The 22,496-nt window shown below is 39.1% G+C and overlaps 1 protein-coding gene across 1 annotated transcript in view; it reads left to right on the top strand.

Moving 5' to 3' along the window:
* LOC148948463 (uncharacterized) overlaps positions 1-22,496 on the top strand; it is a 59,182-nt gene that overhangs the window by 311 nt on the left and 36,375 nt on the right. The gene's annotated exons all lie outside the window — the stretch shown is intronic.

Genomic DNA, 22,496 nt, shown 5'->3' with positions numbered 1-22,496 from the left:
TCTGTTTTTGCATTATACAGTTTTCCATTGGATGTTGTGTTTCAAATACTCCTAGTAAAAGCTCATTAATCAGTCAATATATTGTACTGAATGAATATAGTTCAAATTAAACAGCATAACATTTGTTTTTTATTTCTTTTTTATTTTAGCAGAAAATCCGAAATAGAGGGCATAGTGCCTGAATTTCTTTGAATTTCTTGCACAGTGTATTTTGAAAAATTATCCCACAAGTCTCACCTTAATATTCAGTTTAAAAAAAACTAGAATAAATATGAAACAGAGTATTGAATGAATTCTTTTAAAGTAGAAGAAAATTCAGTTTTCATAATTATAATAACCTGTTTAAAATACGGTACACAATTAAACATTACTTATCATAAACAAAGAAAATTCAAAAAGTTCAAACTGAGCCAACATGATGCATGAAGAAGAAGTCACGACTAGTAAGTTCAGATTTATCCTAAAATAATTGATTGTAAGTAGTAAATAGTATTCCGAGCAAATTCAAAATTATTTCATTTTATGGCGTATGTTTCCTTTTTCCTTTAGATAAGATAATCTTCTTTTGTTCGAAGTATTCTAAGCGAGTTCAAAATTAATGGATTTTTTTAGCGTATGTCTCCTTATCCTTGACGAAAAAGGAGACAAATACCAGGCCCCAATGTAATAACTTCAAAAGTTAACCATGTTGTGTCAAAACTGCCATATGTCTCTTTTTTATCCTTTTGTCGGTACAAGATATAACAATTCTGACTGCACAATTGGATTCCTCTTTCTGAGTTTACCCACGACACATTGGCTAAATAACTATTTTTGACCAAAATAGGATATGTCGCCCCTTTTAATTATCTCAGCCGATCGGTTGTAAACGTCAATAATAATACTGGTAAGTTTAGCAAATTTCTAGATAATAAGTTTGGTTCTATCTCATGTAAGGCCTCGTACATGCTTTTGTGGAAAACTGAAAAATTTAATAATAAAATCAGAGCTGATCTGTCCATGGAACTTCTTTTTCTTCTGTTCTTTTGTCTATATAGAGGGCACACAAAGGGGGGGGAGGGTGAGTTCTTTCATACTTATAGATGCAAAGAAATATTTCTAGAGGTGGTTTTGAAAAAGAGTTTTGTACAGTTGCCTAATATATTGTGTGCAGTAGTATTTCAGAAAATATATCGCTGACCTACTTGGCTAACTGACTTATTGCTCCTGCTGGGGGTTCAGCGTAGAGAGAAAAGCCACTCGTTGCCTCTAGTTCAGACAGTCCTGAGCTAGCACGATAGCTTTGTCTGGGTTGCTACCAATCAGTGACAGAAAGCGTCAAGGGCTGTCCTTCCATCTAGAACTAGGCCTTCCACGCGGGTACTTCCAGCTCGGGTTGTGGGATCGAAACTAAAGGTAATTCTGGCTGATGTTTCTGCTGGCATGCGGGCTAGGTGGCCGAACCACCGAAGAATTCAGCGAACTGACGTGAGTTGGGTGTCTGGTTTGTATGTGATAGTAGTTGGGTTTTGGAGACGAAGTCATACCACCTAATCCCTTCAATTCGTCTGAGAAACTTCGTTGAGCCACATCTATAGCGTTTTGGACCGAAACGGCAGCAGGCCAGGTCTTGGCACCATAGAGAAGAACGTAGTTTACAGTGGTGTTTTGTTTTACAGTGGTGAACGTAGTTTACAGTGATATTTGTTCTTTGGGTAATGCCGGGCTTCGACCGGACGTAGCGTCACAGTCGGGCCATGATTGAGGTGGCTTTTGCTATACGGGACTGAGTTTCAGCTCAGATAGATTCGGTGTCCGTGATGACGGAGCCAAGATACGTGAATGATTTCACAACTTTAACGGTATGTCCTAATATGTTGAATGTAGGTGAGTTCGAGGTTGCGTCTGTCGGATCAATGATCATTATTTTAGTCTTTTGCCAGCTGATTTTCAGGCTCACTTTAGATGCTTCCTCTGAAAATGTGGTAAGGGCTTTGTAAGTTCAGCTGCAGAGGTGCATATCAAAGAGATATCATCCGTGAAGTTGCAATCACTTAGGACTCGGTTGCCAAACTGCAGTCCAAAGTGGAAACGGTTTGCGGTGTGGTCCGTACCGGAATCTAGGATGGCGTTGAAAAGTTTGGGGTGGCAGCACGTCCTTGCCTAAATCCGGTATTTATTTCGAATACTGGGCTACAATGACTGTTTATCTGGACAGAGCTCTAAGTATCAGTATAGAGGGCCTTGAACAGACGGCTATACTTGTCAGAGATAACTGTCCGCTCGTGTATGAGCCAGAGAGAATCACGGTCAACCGAATCAAAGGCTGCTTTGAAGTCGACAAAGGCAATATATGGGTTTTTCTACAACCTGACGGATGGTGAAGATCTGTTCCGTTGTGGGCCTGTTAGGCATGAAACCCGCTTGCTGAATCCGGTGGCATTTGTGAAGGAATTAGATGCTTCTCTCCAGTAGAGTCATAGCAAACAATTTACCGAAGACTCATAGGAAGGTGATTCTTCTGTAATTCGGGCAATCGCTTCTGCTGCCTTTGTGCTTCCATAGAGGAAGGATTAGTCCTTCTTTATATTCTTGCGGTATCATCTCCGTCGTCCAGACAAGGGAAAAAGGCATGTGTAGCCAAAGAAGCATTGCTGGTCCTCCAAATTTCAGCAGCTCGATGGGAATCCCACAGATTGCAGGCGCCTTTTTGTTCTTCGTTCTCCGCAGAGCTTTCTGTATCTCTTCCATTGAAGGAGGATCAGGCTCTGGAATATTCTCGCCTATGTTTTCTCAGCGGACGACAGCCGGTCAGAATCAACATCCACTCTTTTAGCGTTCAGCAGCTTTGTAAAGTGTTCCTTCCACCTTTCTAGTTGTGCCCTTTCATCTTCCAGCATTTCACCAGATTCCTGTCTGATTGTTCCTATTTTTGAAGGTTCCCCTTCGCTCAGGTCTCTGACCTGCTTGAACAGGGATATAACGTCACCTTTGTGAGAAGCATCCTCCAGTTCATTAGATTTTTTTATCAACAAATTGTTGCTTATCACGTTCAATAAGTTTGTTCCTGATCCTGTTTAGCCGTGTGTGTGTGGGCATATCACCAGCCAGCCCTGCTTTCCTGCGCTGTTCAATGATCTGCAGTGCTTCCTGTGATAGCCCTTCTTGGCTTCAAGATGCACTTCTTGGAGTGCATCTTGTGCCCAATAGTATCAGTGGCAACTTCTAGTGTGTTGCTCTTGTAAGCTTGCCAGAGAATTTATGGGTCGTCGAGGGTATTCAGGCAATCAAACCTATTTTGGATTTCAACCGAGTACTTTTGTCAGATTTTATCCGGCTTGAGTTTTAGAAAGTCTAACTTCGGTTTGTGTCCCTCTGACGGCTGAGCTTTTAGTCTGAGACGGAAGTTGGAGGCTATCAATCTGTGGTTGGTGTTTCCGAGTTCTGCAGAACGGTATTTTTGACAATTCGTGACTAACGATCGCAATCTCTGGTTGACTATGATGTAGTTGACCATCTCGCGGGTGCGCCCGTGATTGCTCTACCATGTTGACTGATAGATATTTTCTTTGAAACAGTGTGTTAGCAATGACCAGTTAATGCATGATGCACAGCTGGAGTAATCGTGTTCCGTTATCGTTTAAGCTACCCGGGGTGACAAGATTAATCACAGGCTTGAGAGGTCCACAAAGGTCAGATACTGTTGCGTTGAAGTCATGTACCTGGACAAGTATGTCTTGAGGGGAAGTAGAAGATAGAGCTGTTGTCAACGCCGAGTAAAATTTATATTCCTCGTCATCTGGAGAAACATTGGTTGAGGCGTAGCAGACGACGACTGTAATCTTTTGATGCTTGTGGTTGAAACGGGCAAATGAGATTAGGCTGTGGGTTATGAGGCATTTTTTTGCCTTCTTATTTAGCAGCAGGACTACACCACTACTTCTACTGGAAGTTTACCCTGTTCTTTTCAACTTATGACCTGTGCTGTCAATTTTTCATCACCTGATCCTGTCAAGTGGGGGTCTGTTATCCCGAGAATATTAGTTTTACATCTAAACATCTCGTACCCAAGAATGTCTCTGGATCAGGGGCTATTCATGGTTAAAACATTCCCAGAGGCTATTCTAAGCCCACCTTTGTAAGCAAGGTTCAAAATATATCCCGGGCTGCGCCGAGGTTGTAAGGAGTCAAAATCAGTAGTATCTAAGGCTTGAGTGATGTTTCTTTTCATTGTCATTATTTGCAGGAGGAGGGTCGCAAGCTCTACCATCCCCAGGCTGGATTATGATTAACACCAAGAAAACCCTGGGGTGGACTCCAACTACACCCATGAGGCTGGGGCTGCCCTACTTGGAGGGATTAGTTAGGTATTAGACTTCGTGGCACGTGGTTAGCAAACAAGCTTGCATCCTTCCGGATATTTCATGAGTTTAGCCTCTGAACTATAAAGAACAAGTTTTTGAACCTAATCGGATTATCTTTTGTACTGTGTTAGCTTGCGCAATTAACTTTTCGTGAAAAAATCCAGCTGATTTAATTGTGAGGGATTGCTCACTTCATACCGCAACTTGTATTAACACGCTGCGTCCTGAGCGTTAATTTGCCTAAATCAGGACCCACTTGATAACTCTAGTGCCGGAGTATATGGCTGGCACATTCTTAGGTAGGCCTTTGCAATTGTAGCAGGAAAGCTTAATTAGGATTATGAACGATCAATTAGAGCCAACCCAATTAATATTGACGAAGTTGGAAAGTGTGGAGGAAAAGTTAAAATCTCTTAATCCTATGTCTCTCAAAGTTGATAATTTATTGAAAGATTTCCAAAGCCTGGCTGCAAGTCTTTCTGGTCAAATTAGTGAAGTACGTTCTGCAATAGACGCTAATGTAAAACGAATCGAGAGCACTAGCAGGGAACCAGCGTCTAGCATAGCAAGAATGGAAAGAATAGAAAAAGAGCAGAAAAGGTGCAATTTAATGCTATATAATTTTTCTCCGACTGTAAAAGAAGATATCTAAAAGAAGATCTTAATCCTGTTTTACCCGTGTGGTGCCCAACTTAAGTTTAATCGAACACGATATTATTGACGCATTTCGTTTACCATCACAAAAAAGCATCAGACCTATTGTGATCAGATTCCTATCTATAGATCTCAGATTTGCGATCCTGAAATCATTTCAGAATTTTCAAACATATGACCTTATTGTAGCTCCCGATTATTCAGCTATGATAAACGACAAAGATAAACGACAAAGTGAAAGAAATAAAAAAGAGTAAGGAAGCCATAGTCCGCGATTCAGGGAATTTGGAGGAGAGTAGAAGTGATATTAGCATAGTGTACAGAGAAAGAAAAGAAACAATATCATCCCAGGAATCAGATTTTACTATGACACCTAAAACCACGATGAAAAGAAGCAGTGAAATGGTGGTGAGCCCAAATGACCAGGATAGTCAACCTAGTGCAGCATATATTTGACAAAATAGTTGGGGAGATAAAAGGAGAGTTGGTATTAGTAGAGATGCCCTAATATCTCCTACGAGAACACAAGTGCTGCCACCTACAACTTTTTTTTACATAATTTATGTCTGTTTGTTGTCAGTGAGAATGAAAAAACAGGAATTTTTTCACATTGATGGATGTTTTCTTGGACGGTTATGTGTGTTGGTCAATTTATTTGATGTTTTTCATGGATGTCAACAGTAATTTATGTCTGTTTTATGGTTTTTGTCGATGAGAATGAAAAAACAGGAACTTTCTCACTTTCATGGATTATTGAGTTAAATTAGAACAGTTCAATGGAACTTCCTTAAGGATCATGTTGTTGCTCGAACTAAGTGTTGTGGGTTTCCAGGAAACCGTTAGATCACGTGTTTCCTTCTCAGTCAATCAGCGGGCTTACTTACATAACAATTCACCCTTGAGATTTTGTATATAACGGGCATGCACCATGATCAAATTATCAGAAAGTATTTTGACATAGTTCAAACAACAATGGATAAATTTGATGAATTAGAAGCCTTGCCAACTTCAATTTACAATGTAAGTACATTTTTATTTTCAAATAAAATTGTTTTCCGTGGTCACCCTCCAGTATATTCACGTAAATCCCCCCCATACAATACAAACATTACAATACAATCTTTATACTCGATTGAAAACATAAAATATATTCTTTTTACCCTCAGAACCTAACCCCCCCCCCATTGTTTTACAACCAAATTCTTGCAAAATAGAAATAATTATCTTTTCGTTAAATTCCAGTTTTTTATTTTCAAATAAAATTAATTTCCTTGGTCACCCTCCAGTATATTCAGGTAAATCCCCCGCCATACAATACAAACATCACTATACAATCTTTATACTCGATGGAAAACGTAAAATATATTCTTTTTACCCTTGAAACCTAACCCCCCCCCACTGTTTTACAACCAAAATTCTCGCAAATAGAAATAATTTTCGTTTCGTTAAATTTTAGCCTTTCTCTAATGTGATTTAAAGTGTCTACTGACTTCTGTCAATTTTTAAAGAAAATGTCACTCTGTTTTGACACAAGGCTCTATGTGAGGTTAAAATTAGCTGTCACCCTTTTTCCTCTGTGTTTACGAACGCGACGGCCAAAGTCAAAGGAACTATTCTTCCGTCAAAATTAAAACACTTTGAGGCAATTGCAATAATTAAGCGCAGATGTGATGCTCTATTTTGGGGAAGTGAAACGGATTATTTTCAAATTAAGGTCTAACAATATATTTAGGACATTATGTAAAAGGGGGGAGAGGGGGCAATGTCTCGCTTCTCACAGCTTCGTTTTAAGTAAATTATGTAAAAGGGAGAGGGAGGGGGCAATGCCTCAACTCTATCGCCATCATTGTAAAATGAAAACAAACTGTGCAATGCTGATATGCAGGGCTAGAAAGAAAAGTCTTTGGGAGTTGCATGAAGCTTATATTATGTGTAAATTGAATAGCATTTAACCTATGTTTTCAAAATTTAGATCTATAGACCGCTGGGTTAACGATCTTTTTTTTAATCTAATTTAAAGCCTATAGACTTGAACATTTAATATTTTTCTAAATGGTAAAAATAGAAACAATGATTTCTATCCTAAGGCTATAGACTACTGATTGTCGTGATTTATTTTTTTACAAGTTGTCTAATAAAAACGTTTGATTTCTAAGTCTAATATATTTCTCACTAAATTTTTACTTTTTGCTTTGCTGAAAAAGGGTGGAGGAGGGGGCTTCTTTGAGATAAATTCTTTTCTAAACAAATTATGTCTGACAATAAATTCTCTAGAAGGGAGCACTAATTTCCATCTTTAAAATAAAGGGGGAAATTATTTTGATACTAATGTTTTTCTCTTCTTGAAGGCAAATTATGAAAATTATATTTTGACCTCTCCAGCTGTAAATACAGCTAGGGGTAACGTAAATAGTGAAGAATGTGCCCAACCTCCTCATAAGAAAGCAAGAGAGGGTGAGGCAGCCCCAGTAAGAGTAACAGTTGTTCAATATGGCCGTTGGCCGAAAGCCCCCAGCTCCACACTGCCGGCCCAAGTGCAGCCATCTGTTCAAGCCCATGAAATCACTGGCTCGACTGCACAACTTCGTTCCGTCACAGGTGCTACTGTACAAGCAGCAGCCCAATCTGTAAAAGAAATTAATTATATCGACCTGTTCGCCCTCCAATACGCACCAGCCGGACCACCTCGCACCCAAGTGCAACCAGGATTTGTAAATGTGAGCATTTATTTCCTCAAAATCTCTTATATAAATACATCTATATTTCTTCCAATGTTTTTTAGTCTTTTCTTTTCACTATTTTCCAATCCCAATATAAACTTGTCTCAGAGATATTAATCCCCCCCCACCATTATTTTCTCTGCCCTCCCTCAGAGATATCTAAATGTAATTTTTTGCAAAGACACCGCTCTTTTTTCTAATCTTTGCTATTTTCTCTGTTGCTATCTCTTCACTATCACATATATTTTTAGATACCTTTGAAACTCTGTGAATGCTATTTTTCACATAGTTTTAAGAGAGAGATTATTCCATTTTATCCATCTGTCACATATCAGCGTTCTAATTTACACTGAATATTTCTATCGTGCCAAGATTTTAGTGAGGGGAAACCAAGCTAACGGTTCCCGACATTTTCCTCGTCTGAAGTTCAATCTTGGAAATTAGAACACTCGCGCACGACACGTTACAATAATTAAACTCATGAGTTCACTAAACCAGTATGGACTTAGAGAGAAATAGCGACTTATGCTGTCTAAGCAAATATTTCAACCTTTGACGGGTATTATGTAAAGACTGGGAGCCGATCGGGAAGCACTGTGGGAAGCGCCGGAGGATGAGCCGCGGGCCCGAGAGGCACCGCAGGATATGACGCGGGCCCAAAAAGCGCCGCGAAAAAAAAAGAAAAAGAAAAAAAAAATGAATAATTTGAACACTTTGAAAATAAACTATTTTTGAACAAATTGCCGCCTTCTATGTAAAGCGATGTTTTAGATTGTAAATATCTTAAGTTGGAAATTGACTGCTTTCAGTTGAATTAACGAAATGCTACTACTAAGCGCTGACTTTAAATCCTAATCCAAATTTTAACAGTAAGGATGATTTGAACACTTTGAAAATAAGCTATTTTTCATTTATAGGTTGGACCATTGGCCCCTTATTCACCATCGTCATCATGTGAAGAAGAAGAAGAACTCATTGAAGGAGCAATGAAGTGTCATGACATTCAGGACAATGAAACATCAGCTACCAATGACGGGCATGGTATCCTTAACTCTGAAGAAATACCTTATAATAATGATGCTTTTCTATGTAATTATTTCAATGTAGAACCTAGCACAGTTGAGCAAGGTAATGTTCCTAGTTCATAGGGGGACTTGCCTTTGCTAAGTCCAAATACCCTACCAATTTTAGAGGATTTCACAAACGAATTAACTGGGAACCCTCCCCCCACTGATTACCTACTTCCACTTCAAACAACTGAAGTGAAACATACCCCAAAGCTTGGTGAACAACTTGGGGGAGGGGATAATATACAAAAGGGGGGTACAACTTTTCCCGATTTTCAATTATCAAATTCAATATTAAATAATATAGTTGTTTTCACTGCGACTTTTGGGGATCCTTTTAATTCACTTATGGGGGGAAATTTTGTTTTTGATCCCGTAGAAATTGTGCATGCCTATGTAGATAAAATTCGTGCACTACTGGAGAAGCAAATTCAGTTGTGGGGAGGTAGGGATTCAATTAAGGTCTCTATTGTTTTAAAGGTTTTTTATTTAAATGAGGGGAAAAGTGAAGTTTATTATCATTATATACATTCCGAGATGCGCGTAATTCCAAATTTAGAAAATATGGAGGGAGTTTTTTCCGAGTGGGTAGGGCAAATTATAGCGCATCTCGAGAACTATAACGAAAATGGGAGGGGGTCTGTAGTTTTATTTATTGAAAATTTAAGTGTAAATATTTGTAAATTTAAGAAAGATTTTATTTTAAGAGGGGGGAAGGGTCTGAGAGGTCAGTAGTTTTAAAATACAATCCAGATCTAGAAGGTTGTCAAGGGGTCCAGCGGATTTGTTTTGAAACAGATCAAAAATGTTTCAGGTATGCTTTCCTCATATCAGCATTCGAACCTCTAGCAGATGACGCTACCAAGACGAATTTAGATCACGGGGCTGTACATGGGAAGGAAGGGTCCAATTTCCCCATTGTAGATTTCTCTTGTTTAGAAGGAAAATACCCATTAACGCATCGATCCATTGACATTTTTGAAAGGGCTAATGCTCATTAAATATAGGCGTTACTGTGGTTCAGTATGAAACTGAATTTGAAGATGGGGTTCGTTCTAAAAAGAAGGGGGTGGTATTCCCTGTAAGGGGCCCGTCAGTTGATTTGGTCAAACACTGGGTTTGGTTGTTGTATACACCACCTAGTGCCCCTACAAATTCAATTGGCCTTTTTACTCCTAGTCCGGCCATTAGGCGCGGTCGGGGGACGGGTAAAAAGGGGTGGGGGCTATGTGTCTACTGTCCAACATGCCTATATCAACTCCAGAGTGATATGAAACTAGAGTATCATATGAGACACAGTAGATCGCATGGCTATCAGACAGTGGAAACGGTTTCAGGGGATAGGGCCATTTTACGCTTTAAAAATTTCCAAAACACCCTCCTCCAATGCAACAAAATATCTTTAGACTGTGAAGCTAAGCTGAAGGAGGTGAATGATCCCCAATATCCAAACCGAATCAAAGAACACCAAGCTATTGCAGTGTCCTATGCACATGCGCAAAGAGACAGTTCTAACACCATGTGGTTGTTAGAAATAGTAGAAACATTGCATGAGGGGGACGAGTGTATGGTCAAGGCACTGACTAAACTAATTGGCACAGCTAATGGCGCTATTTCTCGTTTGGGAAATACGCATTATCCAATGGTGCTGTCTGCAGAGGATCGTCCCGCGATTAAAAATCAAAAAATATGGTGGGTTTGTAAGGGGGAGTTTGATGAGGAGGATAAGAGGACTAAAGGAAAAAGACGGGGGAGGGGGAAAGTCAGGGACCATGATCACTTGTGGCAGGAAATATCATCGGGGGTAGTAATTTTAGGGGAGTGGCACATCAATCATGTAATTTAAATGTTAGCCAACAGTTTTTTATCCCTGTTTTTATTCACAATTCAAATTATGACTTAAAATTTATTTTGACAGCACTGGCACGTATGCACAGGGAGGGAGGGGGAGTAGACAGTCCATGGGTAAATAATTCATTTACATATAACATTATTCCCAAATCTGCCGAGAAGTTGTTGCTTCTCGAACTGAAATGGCAGGTAGTGGATAATGGACATACGTGCTGGAATAAAATCAGGTTTTTAGATTCCTTTAGTTTTTTTCCCAAGGCATTGAGTCAATTGATTCAAGTGCAGAAAAGCGACAATTTTGATAGCTTTCCCTTGCTTAAACAGCACTTTCCAGACAGTGAAATGTATGACTTATTAACCAGCAAAGGTGTATATGCATATGATTATTACTGTTCTGGCGCTCGCTTAAGCGAGGTGAAACTACCTCCAATTGAAGCTTTTTACAATTCACTGACCAACAGTGAATGCACAGCCGAGGAGTATGAGTTTGCCAAGAAGGTGTGGTCTAAGGGGAATTGTAAAAATGGGTGGGATTATTGTAGACTGTACTTGGCCAGTGACGTTTTAACTCTGTTGGATATAGTCTGTAAGAATACAGACCAAATCTATTCAGAGTTCGGGTTAGATATAGGATATTATTTTTCCACGCCCCAGTTAGTGATGGATTTAATTTTAAAAATCAGTTGGGAGGAACTAGGCCTAATCAAAGATTTAGATCAACACCTGTTTGTAGAGTGTTCAATGAGGGGAGGGTATGTTTTTCACTGGGACGGCGTCTTATCAACCGGTCCGAGCGGACAAAGCACCGGTGTAAAGTCAAATGCAGTGTTCTTGGACATGAACTCGTTATACCCCTCGGCAATGTCCTACTATACTTTGCCGTGTGGGGACTATCAATTGCTTGAGAATCCTTGTGAGTTCCCCGACAATACCACCATCGAGGACAACGGGCCACAAGGATGGTTCTTTGAAATTGAAGGGCACATTCCACTGGCACTTCACGACTCAGTCAAAGATTTTGTTTTTCCCTGTATCAATCGACCAGTGACCAGGGACTCGCTGAGCCCCTACAATCGATCATTGGTTGAGGATATGGGGATGCATTGGACTCCCTCTAAACAAAAACTGATTGCTGATTTTGACCCTAAGGAGAATATCGTTGTTAACCATGTGCTTTTGCATTGGATGGTGAACAATGGTTTCAAGATCTCCAAAATACATAGGGTCCAGCAGTTCAATCAGCGACCTTAGTTGAAAACTTGTATCAACACTTTCGTCGATGACCGCTCTAGGGCAAACTCCAAGGTGGAGAAGGACATGTACAAATTCATTCTAAATTCAGCGTTTGGCAAAATATGTGAAAGCGTACGTAACGGAGCTTGCTGCGACGTCATGACTGACCCTCTAGAGTTTGCAGAAATTATTGCCGATCCCAATTTTACATCATTCACGAGCATAGAGACCGGCACGGTTCTTCTACACAGGAATAAGCAAAATGTAGTACTGAACAAGAATATCGCAGATGGTAGTTCAGTACTAAAAATTTCAAAAAATCTCATGTTGTCGTTTTTTTTAAAAATTGTTCAAGGTGCACTTGCCCAGGGCGGGGGAGGTTCAAGTTTACTATGGGGATACAGATTCTCTGCTGTTAAAGGTAAATGGGACTGAAGATTTATTGGGTGATTTAGAAAAGGGGGAAATTGTGATATATATATATAAATAAAAGACAGGTGGAGTTTGTCAATTATGATACCATTATTTAAGAAGAGGGATAGGTCTCATCGTAATGATTATCGAGGAATTCAGTTAGGGAATAGTTAACCCAAATTTTTTTTAAGGTGTTAGACTTTAGACTAAGGAGATGGATAGAAAATAGGGATGTTTTGGACAAGGTTCAGGTGGGTTTTAGAGAAGGCTTTGGGACGACTGATCATATATTTAGTATGCAGGCTATAGTTAATAAATATACTAGTGCTAAAAAAAAGGTAAGTTATACACGGCATTTATAGATATTAAAGGAGCTTTTGATAATTCCCTCTAAAAAAGGGGGCTCGACAAGGATCAGTCACATATCCTTGTGCCTTTAATAATTGTATTATTGAACCACAGTCTACTATCGAGACAACATGCATAGCTCTTGCTGTGGACGTTTCAATGACAGTCTACGCCGATGACATTCGGAGCAATAGCCGCTCAGTTGAAGGTATGGATACCACCTTCTACATATTAAAGTCCAAGTACGGTAACATTGCTCTTGAATTTAATCCGCAGAAGTCAGAGATTCTTCTGTTCAACTGGTGCCAGGAAAGGGTCTCGTCTCTAAGGCTGGGAGAACTTTCTGTAGCCCCTGTCTCGAAAATTATTTACCTTGGTTTACCAATTGGAAAGGATCTAAAAACTACCCGCTCCCTTCTTATTGATCATCTCCGTAATCGCCTGGCTTTTGCCTACAGTAGAGTAGTCTCATCTAAAATTCATTTCAACCGTTTAAATCTGGCTCGACTTTATGATGCAGTATCCCTTCCCCATTTCCTGTATCTAAGCCCGTTTTGGAGAATTTTTCCCGAGCCAGAGAAAAGAAAGCTCAGATCCGCGTTTTTTAAGTATGCCAAGTTCTTGTTGCGGCTCCAAGAAATTCAAGAAATTCGGACAAGAAATTTGCACCTTGTTAAAAATTTTAAAATTGCGGACCCAACGGAAGCTATAGCTGAACAAATTAAATGGTATAACGAGAAAGTTTCTTCCCACCCTTGGTACCGTTTGCTAAGGCAGTAAATCGCTGTCCATTTAATTTTATTTGCACATCTCTTGTCATATTTAGTCTTTTTACCGTCTCTTGTCATATTTAGACTAGTTGATTAATTCCGTTGATTTTGAATTGAAGTTATCAAGTAAGTTGCTGTAGGTTAGATTAACGGAATTGAAGTTATCAATAATATTGCTTATTATTCTTCAGCACTTGGGAGATTAAAAAATAAAAATTCCTGCGTACCGGCAGTGCAGTGTATAACTGAGTTTTTGTTTGTCGTCTTTGTTATTTTTTCGATTATGTGTAATGTCTTGTAATTTGTTTTTTGTGTGTGTTTTTTCTTTTTTAGTGATACTCTGTCTTTTGTACCTTTTTTTGACGGGTAATAAATAAATAAATATAATGTTTGTAGGTTTATATTAATGGAAAGTTTGTTAGAGATAGGTCTACCGAGTCACTTTCTGGTATTTGACCTGTTAACACCTATGCTGGGTTAAATTTTTGAAACCCGTTTTTGGAAGTTATTATAATCCAAGTTTCAGTCATTGACCAGTTTCGAGCTATATTAACTGGATTTATTGTTTCACTATTATGTCAAGGCCCATGAAATTCACATGCCCTGAGTGCGGACTTCGTGCCGCCAGCGGAACAGTGCAGTCGGTGTCAACAGTGGTTTCATCCAAAATGGGCAGGCATTTCTACTGAGGAGAGAAAAAAATGTGGTGAGTGGTTTTTCTCCTGCTGTCAGTCTCCCCGTCCTTTGTATGCAGACCTAGCCCCACCGTTAACGTAACTTTCTCTACACCTTGACGCTAAACCCCCCTCTACGCCCAAGTCTGCCCCACAATTTACAACCCCAAAATCAGTTTCAAAAAATCAAGCTTTCACAAGTCCCCCCTTGTGTTGACTGTGGTAAACATATCAAACAGCTGGCTGATCTCCGAGCTAAATAATATTCCCAGTTGGAGCAGAATTCAGAGCATGAAGTAGCCATAGAAGATTTAAAAAAAAAAGTTGTTATTTTTCTCAATGACCAAAAAATTGGTAACGATATAGGCTACTCCATGAACGCGATCTTGAAATTAAAAAATTAAGTGAAAATATCAACTCCCATAATTCCCAACGCCTCCTTATGGAAGATGAACTCTGCAGTCTAGAAAACAATCAAGTGACCCTTAAATCGAAAATCACCAAATTACAAGAGGATTTAAAAAACAACGAAGCAATTATTGCTTCAATAGGGAATCAATTATCAGAGCTCAGCAAATCCAGCATCAATTGCAGAATGTCCCATAAGAGCATATACATACCTATGTGCAGTATGAAAACTGATGACGCCCTTAAGTTCGTAAATAGTCCAGTGACCTCCCGCTTTTTACATAAATTATCAGTTGATACTTAACTAAACAAAAAAGATCACGAACAAATCATTACCAGACAATGACATTTTTCTTACTTTTGAAAAAATTACGAAAGTGAAGGATAAAAGTAAAATAAATATAAAAATAAGCAGAAAGGAAAATGTGATCTGCAAGCATTTTGATAGTGGTTTCTGCAAGTTTCGCAAACAATGCAAGTTTCTGCATATTTGTCGTCAGTTTATTTCGGGAGTTTGTGTGTCTTATAAGTGTATTTTTGACCATGTTGATCTTTGTTCTGTTTTATCGTGTATTGATAAGTCGTGTACTTTTGCTCATGTGTAAGCTTTACTTTTGTTGTCTAATAGTTGGGCGAGTCCATCCAATGGTGCTTACAACTAGTATACCATTCTGCAGAGCAATATATTCAAGTCCAATAGAGATTTCATATAAACAGTCTTTATTTATATCAAAGCCCTAGCTTTCTACATACTTATCACGTACAATGCATAAGTTCGACTCTGCCTATCCAAAGGCTAAACGCACCAATATATACGTATCTTTCTATGGGTTTATGAATATTTTCTAGGAATCTAGTCACTTTTCACATTACTATGGTTAAACACATATTCAAGGAAATCCCTTGGATTCCGTGACAAGCGGAAGTTGTAACAAAAATATTGACAGCTAGGTTAATCTATTAACACAATTTAAATCAGGAAGAGACTTTACAATCCACCCCCCTCTTAAAGAGAACCAAAGTTCTTATTATTTCCGTTGAGATTTTTGAGTTATTTAAAAAAATGTTTTTAGATTATCTTTTACATCACTTAAATCCCGACTCTAGCAAAAAAATTAAGATTTTTAAACTATGCTTAAAAGTTCTGGTATTACGGCACAGAATATCCATGAAACAAACATAAAATTAGGACACAAAAAATTAAAAGAACAAACAGCAAATACTAAATTTGGGTGTGCACTTAAAAACATACACTGAAAATAAAAGTGTTCTGTTTTGACGGGGAATCACTTCTGCAGGATAAGTCTTTAAACTGTGCTTCCCTTCTCGGCCGCAAAACTGGTAGTCTTGACACTGTTTATAAGTGAAAGCCTTTTCGTTCACTAGGTGCGCAGTCACTTACAATTGTCCCTACACGTAAACATATAACATAGACTTATCAATAAATCTTATTGCGTTTTAATGTAGCGAAAGCCTATCTTTGCGAGAAAAAAAATAGAAATGAGGATTGGACATAATTCCAATTTTCTTTAAAACATCTGCTATAAAATTAAACATAATTTTTATTATGATTACTCTCTTTATTGAGAGAAAAATCTTGGTAACAGCAGCAATGTTATCCATATATATATAATCATTTGATATGGCGAAAATTTTGTGCTTGCGGAAATGCTGGTGTTGATGGCAAGCTGAATTTCAGGGAGGTATTTGCTCCAATTACTTTGATCTTGGGAGCAAAATGCTCTGGCAATAGCCTTGACGGTCTTTACTGAATTTTCACATTGTCCATTAGCTCGGGCGTTATATGGCGTGGTGCAGCGGTGTTTAATATTCATGCTTGCTAGGAATTTTTGCATTTGCTCGGAACGATAAGTAGGGTGAGAATCACTAATCAAGAGCTCGAACAAACCGAAGTATCCTATCACCTTTTCCCTAAGGAAATCACAAATTGATCTTGCCGTTATGTCCTTTAACGGAGCTAACACGACAAATTTAGTATAATGCTCAATAAGCATTACTATATATCGGGCCGGAGCACCAGTGTCATTTGGTGATGGTGGGAGGGGACCTGCGGTGTCACTGCTAACTATTCTAAACGGATACATTGCAGTATCTGTTTGGCATAATATTGGATGTATGGACTTTGGGACTTTATTTCATCTTAAACAAATATGACAGTTTTGACATACTGTTTTCCCCTTTTTTTTCATAAATTGAAAAATACAAATTTCTTTTAACCTTTCGAGTGTTTTTTCAACCGAGCCATGAGCTCCTAACATTTTATTTGAGTGTACCAACTCTGTATAAGAATCCACAAGAATCCCAGGCAAAACAATTTTTGGCGTTATATTGATCCGAAGTTTTCCTGGTTGTTCCTGTGGATAATAATAGAGAATTGAATTTGTCACCCGTAATCCGTCCATGATTTTTAGTAACCATGGTTTTGGGTACCCTGAACTATTTCCCGACGCTTCCCTGGTGTCTAGTTCTGTCCCATTTTTTTTAAACACTAAACCAGTTCCTGACGCTTCACTTGCGTCTAGTACAAGCTTAATTTGTTCATACCCTGAACCATTTCCCGAAGCTTCCCTGGCGTCTAATTCAGTCCTATGTTTTTGAGACCTTGAACTATTGCCTAACGTTTTCCAGGCCTCTAGTTCAGTCCCATTTTTATGACCCTCTGAACCACTTCCCGACGCTTCTCTGGCATCTAGTTCAGTCTCATTTTTTTCAATCAGTTTTATTACTAAATTTAATTCTTCATCTTCTCTTTGTAATTTGGACATTATTTTCTGTTCAATTCCTACGAAATCCACTCCTTCGCTTGAATGTACGCCCGCAGCGACAAATTCAAGTTCATCTTCTGTCATTTCGATAGGTCTAGATTTTTCAATGGTTTCGGTAGCAAGTCTGCTCAAAACATCAGATAACTGGTATTTACCAGGCAAATACTGAAAATGAAATTGAGGATTGTCTAAAAGAAGTAGAGACATTCTATATAACTTGGACGAGAGTTTGCGCATTTTGTAGAGCTGGCAGATGGGTTTGCAATTATTTAAATGTGAAAGCTTCAACTGTGATATGAATTCCATATCACCCAAATTTGGTAGGGAAACTTTATTATCAGAATATTCATTAATTGCCTCTGCTTTAAAGGAAGTTATCAAATGATCTCCAATTTCTTGAAAAGTACCTATTATAGTCCACCTAGGAAGAAACATCGGATCCTCAGAGATGTTAAAAATTATTGTTAGAGATTTGTTGTTTCTTACGATATTTGCTGAAGCATTTACATATCCTTCCATTCCTTCCCCTGGCTCAATAAGGACTGTACAACCGTGTGGTACCATGTTTCCATCAATTGATCTAAGAGCAATTTCAGCAACTTTCAAACATCTTGGGGGTAATGAAACTGCCTTTGGTAAAATGACACTACCATAGGATTGACCTATACATTTGTCTGAATTTGAGCTTTTGAATCGCATTTGATTATTAATCATGTCTAATTGAGTACCTAAATTATGCAAGAGATCCCATCCAATTATAAGCTCAAAGTCTAAATCTTAAACTACGAGAAATTCCCATTCTTTAGCTTGTTTTTCAATTCCATCTGAAATTTGTATCGATATGGTCGCTTTTGCTTGCGTACCAACACTTTGGGAATTTAGAGGTTTTATCTTGGCTAAATTAGGTTCAATTCGTTTAATGAAATGTTTTGGTATAAGTTGGAAAGTAATAGAATTTACTAATGATTTGTGGCATCCAGGATCAATAAATGCTTCACATGTCTTATCCCCCAACAGCACTTCATGAAAAATAGGGAAATTTTTTTAGAACTATCCGAAATTCCTAAGAAGCATAAAAATTCTTTACTGGAATTTTGATACTCAGAATCTTTATTTACTAGTGACTCATTATTAAGGCTATTATGCTTAGTTTCAGACTGAGGGTTTTCTTTTTCCGTACCAGTCTTAGCCCTCTGTCTAGACTGGCTATTTAGTTTTCCGATACCCTGTCCGAATCTGTCTTTTCTGTACCAGCATTCGGAACTATCGTGGTTTCGGTTACCACAAACGTAGCATGTTTTACTTTCGACCCTTTGTATCGAAAGGTTTGGGGAAAGGGAGACTTTATTCTTCCCTGGATTAGGGCAATTTCTTCGAAAATGCCCAGGTTCTTGCCAATTATAACAAAGTCTGGATGGATTTTGCTGTCCAGGCCCCCTATCTGGTTGTGACTGTCTATTTTCATTCCCTTCATAATTATTTTCCCTATTCTTTCGGAAGGGAGAGCGGTTCCCTCGTCCCCAGCCCCTTTGAAGTGTCCGGCCCCTATATGAATGTTCATCTCCCATCTTCTTGCCCTGGGGGGGACGGAACTTATTTTGAATCGATACGGCAGCCGAGAAAAACTCATTCGTTGGTTTTGTCGCAATTTCAATTTTTTCATACTTGGTCGCAATTTTAAAAGCATCTTCTAGGTTATTTATTTGATCCTCTTGTTCCATTAGTACTCTTTTAAAGGTTATGTGTGCACCTTCCCTAAAAGTGTGTAGTGCCAATGATTGAACTGCCGGGTTTCTTAGTCCATCCCAATAGCCCATTGAATTCGCATAGGACTTAGCGGCTCTTTCAACTCGTTTTAAGAATTGATATACTGTTTCATCCGGAAATTGTTTACATCCCACGAGATCCTGTAAGATTTGCCCGGGGCTACGTTGAGGAGCAAAAGCCTCCACCAGATTTTTCCGCAATGTATCAAGTGTTAAATTCACCTTATTTAAATCATAAAAAAAAGGGAAAATTCCCCTTTCATTAAAATCCCTGCTGTGGCAACAACTTGCTTTTCCGACCAAGTTAAGGTATCCTGAATTCTTTTTAGTTGGCTAATAAATTCATTTATCTGTGAGACTTCTGTTAATGGTGCTATTAAGGAAGCTAAATCTGTTGTTGCTCTGATTGAAAGGTTATCACTTGACGGTGGATTATTTGTTGGACGCGGTTGCTGTGAATTTTCACTTTGGGGGTTAGATGAAATTTGTAGATAATGGGCCATTGCCGCTGCTTCCCAGAGACTTATGTCAGAATAAAACTTACTGACTATTTCTTCGTCATAATCATCGCTACTTGGATCAAAGGTAGGGGTTGTTTCTATGCTTCGTAATTCTTGCTGTGCAAGGAAGGCTTTCGCTTTTACTTCATCAAAATTATAATTTTCAGGATTTAATTCTGGGATATTCATGGTTAAAAAAAAAACTAAAAATTGATACAAGAAAATAGCTAGCCTAAGCACTCCTAACTTTTTCCTATGCGCACAAAACTTTGGGGCTCACACTTACTCTTTATGTTTTTCACTGGATGCAGATCCCTCCAAGGTTTCTTCTTTGATGGCTGGAGATGACAGGAGATGTGCGTAAGTTGGTGCATCTTTTATGTTTTTCACTGGATGCAGATCCCTCCAAGGTTTCTTCTTTGATGGCTGGAGATGACAGGAGATGTGCGTAAGTTGGTTGGCTTCGGTTGATGAAACTGCGGTGACTGTGAAAAGTTCAGACGACCCTGTATAAAAATATGTCTTGTCAGTATTTTATTTACTTCTGGGGTTTGTTTGGATGAAATGGCATCGGTCTGGCTCTGATATGGATGAACTGGGCTCGAAAAATTACAGCACTTCTGACACCATTGTTGTAAGCTTTACTTTTGTTGTCTAATAGTTGGGCGAGTCCATCCAATGGTGCTTACAACTGGTTTACCATTCTGCAGAGCAATATATTCAAGTCCAATAGAGATTTCATATAAACAGTCTTTATTTATATCAAAGCCATAGCTTTCTACACACTTATTACGCACAATGCATAAGTTCGACTCTGCCTATCCAAAGGCTAAACGCACAAATATATACGTATCTTTCTATGGGTTTATGAATATTTTCTAGGAATCTAATCACTTTTCACATTACTATGGTTAAACACATATTCAAGGAAATCCCTTGGATTCCGTGACAAGCGGAAGTTGTAACAAAAATATTGACAGCTAGGTTAATCTATTAACACAATTTAAATCAGGAAGAGACTTTACACATGCATCTTCAGGATTGGAGCGCAGGTTTAAAACCCAACGTTTTTTAGATCGACGCCGAAAGTATTCACGACCCCCCCTCCCCTTGTACGTGTTCCATTCGACTTTCAGTCTTATCCCCCTGCATACCCAATACAGAGCACTATACCGCAAGAAGCCATCCCTAGAAACAATTCTCTGCCCCAAGTACTTACGCGTGCCATGTCTGTCCCATCCCCACAAGTACTTCACTCACTTCGGACCATCCCCAAACCCCCCCCTCACTCATAGTCCTCCCAAAAATCCACTTCCTTTGGACTCCTTTCTTCTCCGTGCGTCCAAGAAGTTACCGGCCGGTTCTGGACTCCACCCGTTATTTGCCAAAACAAACCCAACCCCTCCCCACACAGACCCCCCCCCCCCGTACTTCCCTCCCACAGCATCATCTTGCCCCCCGACCCCCCATTTAAAGAACACTCCCAACTTGACTTATTCCCAGATCACCAGGAAACCTTTCTCACTTCCCTTGCACTTTATCCCCCCTGGCTACCCTACCAGTATGACTCTGGTTTAAGAGTAAGCAGGCAGAATGATCCTCTTTTAACACCTACATGCAGAGTTTCTAAAACTTCAAATAGTTACCGCTGTTTAGAGTCTCCGCTAGTACCTGCTCAATTAAATGCAATTGTATTTGAAAAAGACGGATTTGATCCCCTGTCCTTTGTTCTCACTATCCAAGTTTAGCCCCCGTCAAGAATTCCACTAGAACCCCTGACCGTATCTGTGATATAAAAAAAGTAAAGTGTAAAAACGGTACCTTCACAAGTCGCTTTAGATTCCCCAAACTTTTGTTGAGCAACGCTGAAAGCCTTAACTTTGAAAAACTCAATGAATTAGACACCCTTTCTAAAATATATAGATTAGATGTAATCGCTATTAGTAGAGGAGGGGGTACCAGCCCGGGACGAACACCGTGCTGCCATCTACAATTTAGTTTAATGCTGACGGGACATAATTTATTCAAGGATTATCGATCGAGTCTAATGGGGGTCAAGGTCAATCGATCTGTTGTTGTTTGGCCACGTGTAATGGCATGAGGGGTGATTTACATAATCGATGGGGGAATTATTGATTCACGAGCGTGGGGACTTATGAAACAATATGGGCATAGAGTCATTAGGGAGAACACGTGGGTAATGGGGTCAATGACCTCTTTTTCCAAGATCGATTTATTTGATGTTTCTATGTGTAATAACTCGGGGGGCGAAGGTTGCACATGCGCATTGAATTCTAACGGGAATAATGTTATTGATCTGGGACTCTAGGGGGAAGTGAATTTCCGAGAACTTGATTGCGTAATCAAAGTGTGTCAACAACAACAACAAAGACCTTGACATTCGCTGAGAGCGTGCACTTACAACAACAAAAACCCGGAATTTGGAACACCTATGCTGTCGACCTCAATTCACCTATCGTGAATCAATAATTCCCCTTAGAAACAACAAATTAATTTCCCATTTCCTGACAGATCAATCAATCAATGACATCATCTGTCAGACTTTAAAAATTTTCGCCTAGAAACATTTCTCCAGGAATAGATCCAAGTCATTAATGTCTTCGCCTCGGGACCAGTTCTACTGGTCGAACTCCAAAAGATATTAATAACCAAAGGCCATGGAAACAATTAGGCAAGAAACATCTTAGCGATGAATTGTTTTAGCGCGCGAAATGGTTTCATATTAATTTGAAATGCGTTAGCGCAGAGATGCCAATAACAAAGGAACACGCTGAATTTACGTTTAGGGATTATTTGGGCGAAACCGTTTTAGACAGGTTATGGAACTATTTCGGCGAAACAGATAGAGACATTTTAAAAGAAGATTTTTGAAGAGAATTTAAAGTGGGAAACAGTGTTGTGAGGTCCTCTAACCCAACCCCAAAGGGTTCCGATCCTCCTA

The sequence above is a fragment of the Artemia sp. Qi Xiang Cuo genome, chromosome 9, assembly GCF_049724085.1.
Source record: "Artemia sp. Qi Xiang Cuo chromosome 9, ASM4972408v1, whole genome shotgun sequence".
Classification (NCBI taxonomy): Eukaryota; Metazoa; Arthropoda; class Branchiopoda; order Anostraca; family Artemiidae; genus Artemia; species Artemia sp. Qi Xiang Cuo.
The sequence above is the reverse complement of the archived record's forward strand: the minus strand, read 5'-3'. Positions and strand labels throughout refer to the sequence as shown.